Raw genomic sequence first — 3,504 nt, 5'->3', positions numbered from 1 at the left:
CATTTCAACCATTATCTGATGTGAAATATTTCTGAGGTAAGTTACAGAAAGCTCCTCCCTCATTTGCGTTTGTTTGTTGGTATGGTTACTACAAAACCTGAATCATCGCATTTCATCTATTACCCTATGTGAAGTATTTCTGAGGAGAGCTACAGAAAGCTCCTCCCTCATTTGTGTTGTTTGTTGGTATGGGTACTACAAATTCAGAATCAATGTATTTCATCCATTACCCTATGTGATGTATTTCAGAGTGAAGCTGCAGAAAGCAACTCCCTCAACTGCATCTGATTTTTTGTATGATTAGTACACAGACACAATCATTACATTTCATCCATTTCCTGATGTTAAGTATTTCTGTGGGAAGCTACAGAAAGCTCCTTCCTCATTTGCATTTGCTTGTTGGTATGGTTACTACAAAGTAATAATCATTGCATTTCACCCATTACCCTATGTGATGTGTTTCACAGAGAAGCTGCAGAAAGCTCTTCCCTCACCTGCATCAGTTTGTTGGTATGATTAGTACACAGACACGATTATTACATTTCATCCATTACCTGATGTGAAGTATTTCTGAGGGAAGCTACAGAAAGTTGCCCCATAATTTGCGTTTGTTTGTTAGTATTGTTACTACAAAGCCAGAATAAACACACTTCATCTATTACCCTATGTGAAGTATTTCTGAGAAAAGCTACAGAAAGCTTCTCCCTCATTTGCCTTAGTTTGTTGGGATGGTTATTACAAAGCCAAAATCATTGTATTTCATTATTTACCCTATGTGGTGTATTTCGGATAGAAGCTACGGAGAGCTCCTCCCTCACTTGCATCTGTTTATTGATATGATTGGTACACCATCACAGTCTTTATATTTAATCCATCACCTGATGTGAAGTATTTCTGAGGGAAGCTACTGAAAGCTCCTCCCTCATTGGCGTGCATTTGTTGGTAAGTTTACTACTAAGCCAGAATCATTGCATTTTACCTATTACCCAATGTGATGTATTACAGAGAGAAGCTGCAGAAAGCTCCTCCCTCACATGCATTTGTTTGTTGGTATGATTAGTACACTGACACAATCCTTACATTTCATCCATTAGCTGATGTTGAGTTCTTCTGAGGGAAGCTACAGAAAGGTCCTCCCTCATTTAGGTTTGTTTGTTGGTATGGTTACTACAAAACCAGAATCAACGCGTTTCATCTATTTCCCTATGTGATGTATTTCAGAGAGAAGCTGCTGAAAGCTCCTTCCTCACTTACATCTGTTTGTTGCTATGATTAGTACATAGACACAATCATTACATTTCATCCATTACCTGATGTGAAATATTTCTGAGAGAATCTACAGAAAGTTCCTCCCTCATTTGCATTTGTTTGCTAATATGGTTACTTCAAAGCCAGAATAACCGCATTTTATCTAATGCTCTATGTGAACTTATTCTGAGGGAAGCTGCAGATCGCTGTTCCATCACTTGCATCTGATTCTTGGTAAGATTAGTGCACAGACACATTCAGTACATTTCATCCATTACCTAATGTGAATTATTTCTGTTGGTAGGTACAGAAAGCTCCTCCCTCATTTGTGTCTTTTGTTGGTATGGTTACTACAAAACCAGAATCATCCCATTTCATTTTTACCCTATGTGAAGTATTTCAGAGAGAAGCTGCAGAAAGCTCCTCCCTCACTTGCATATGTTTGTTGGTATGATTAGTACACAGACACAATCATTACATTTCATCCATTACCTGATGTGAAGTATTTCTGAGGGAAACTACAGAAAGCTCCTCCCTCATTTGCGTTTCTTTGTTGGTATGGTTACTAGAAAGCCAGGATCATCACATTTCATCCGTTACCTTAAGTGAAGTATTTCTGAGAGAAAGCTGCTGGAAGATCCTCCAAAACTTGCATCTCTGTTTTGGTATGATTAGTACACAGAAACGATCATTATATTTCATCCATTAACTGATGTGAGGTATTTATTATAGAAGCCACTGAAAGCTCCTCCCTTAATTGCGTCTCTTTTTTGGTATGGTTACTGCAAAGCCAGAATAATCACATTTCATTCATTACCCTATGTGAAGTTTTTCAGAGAGAAGCTGCAGGAAGCTCCTCCCTTACTTGCTTTTGTTTGTTGGTATGATTAGTACACAGACACAATCATTACATTTCATCCATTACCTGATGTGAAGTTTTTATGGGAGAAGCCAAAGAAAGCTCCTCCCTCACTTGCGTCTCTTTGTTGGTATGGTTACTAGAAAGTCAGAATAATCTTTTTCATCCATTACCCTATGTTAAGTATTTCAGAGGGAAGCTGCAGAAAGGTCCTCCCTCACTTGCATCTCTTTGTTGGAATGATTAGTACACAGACACAATCATTGCATTTCATCCATTACCCGATGTGAAGCATAAAAGAGAAGCTGCAGGAAGCTCCTCCCTCATAGGCATCTCTCTGATGTTAGGGTTCCTACAAAGCCAGAATCATCGTATTTCATCCATACCCGATGTGAAACATTTCTGAGAGAAGCTACAGAAAGTTCCTCTCTCCTTTGCATGTCTTTCTTGGTATAGTTACTATGAAGCCAGAATCATTGCACTTCACCCTTTACCCTATAGGCAGTATTTCTGAGAGAAGCTGAAGAAAGCTTTTCACTCATTTGCATCTCTTTGTTGGTATGGTTACTACAAAGCCAGAATCATCGTGTTTCATCAATTTCCCTATTTGAAGTATTTCTGAGAGATGCTGCAGTAAGCTCCTCCCTCATAGGCATATCTTTGTTGGTAAGGTTATTACAAAGTCAGATTCATCGCATTTCGTCCATTACACTGTTGTTGTTGTGGTCTTCCGTCCTGAGACTGGTTTGATGCACCTCTCCCTGCTACTCTATCATGTGCAAGCTTCTTCATCTCCCAGTACCTACTGCAACCTACATCCTTCTGAGTCTGCTTGGTGTATTCATCTCTTGGTCTCCCTCTACGATTTTTACCCTCCACACTGGCCTCCAATACTAAATTGACGATCTCTTGATGCCTCAGAACATGTCCTACCAACCGATTCCTTCTTCTGGTCAAGTTGTGCCACAAACTTTTCTTCTCCCCACACCTATTCAATATCTCCTCATTAGTTATATGATCTACATATCTAATCTTCAGCATTCTTCTTTAGCACCGCATTTAGAAAACTTGCATCCTCTTCTTGTTCAAACAAGTTATCGTCCATGTTTCACTTCCATACATGGCTACACTCCATACAAATACTTTCAGAAATGACTTCCTGTCACTTAAATCTATACTCAATGCTAACAAATTTATCTTCTTCAGAAATGCCTTCCTTACCATTGCCAGTCTACATATTATATCCTCTCTACTTTGACCATCATCAGTTATTTTGCTTCCAAATAGCAAAACACCTTTACTACTTTAAGTGTCTCATTTCCTAATCTAATTGCCTCAGCATCACCCAACTTAATTCGAGTACATTTCCTTTTCCTCATTTTGCTTTTGTTGATGTT

This window comes from Schistocerca gregaria, unplaced genomic scaffold (genome assembly GCF_023897955.1).
Source record: "Schistocerca gregaria isolate iqSchGreg1 unplaced genomic scaffold, iqSchGreg1.2 ptg000362l, whole genome shotgun sequence".
Taxonomy (NCBI): Eukaryota; Metazoa; Arthropoda; class Insecta; order Orthoptera; family Acrididae; genus Schistocerca; species Schistocerca gregaria.
This window is presented reverse-complemented; position numbering follows the sequence as displayed.